This window comes from Triticum dicoccoides, chromosome 2B (assembly GCF_002162155.2).
Source record: "Triticum dicoccoides isolate Atlit2015 ecotype Zavitan chromosome 2B, WEW_v2.0, whole genome shotgun sequence".
Classification (NCBI taxonomy): Eukaryota; Viridiplantae; Streptophyta; class Magnoliopsida; order Poales; family Poaceae; genus Triticum; species Triticum dicoccoides.
Genome location: NC_041383.1, coordinates 674,041,335 through 674,041,593, shown reverse-complemented (window position 1 = coordinate 674,041,593; position 259 = coordinate 674,041,335).

The window sequence follows — 259 nt, the reverse complement described above, 5'->3', positions numbered from 1 at the left end:
GCCCAGGCGCTTTCTCGCCCGAACTGGTCAGCGCCGCTCCAGAGCGTCAGAACCGCAGTCATTCCCGCCCAGAGCGGACGCGACCTTTCACGTCACTCTGGTATTGAAGCGCTCGCCGGCCGACAGCGTTGCCCGCGCCGCTTCCTGGTGCACGCGACTGCTCCATGTTCAATCGACATCTCGTCGGTCCGCCTTCCTACATTAAACATGTGGGTTGTCGAGGAACCTGCCCCCGCGCCTCTTGTCCATCTATTTGCTG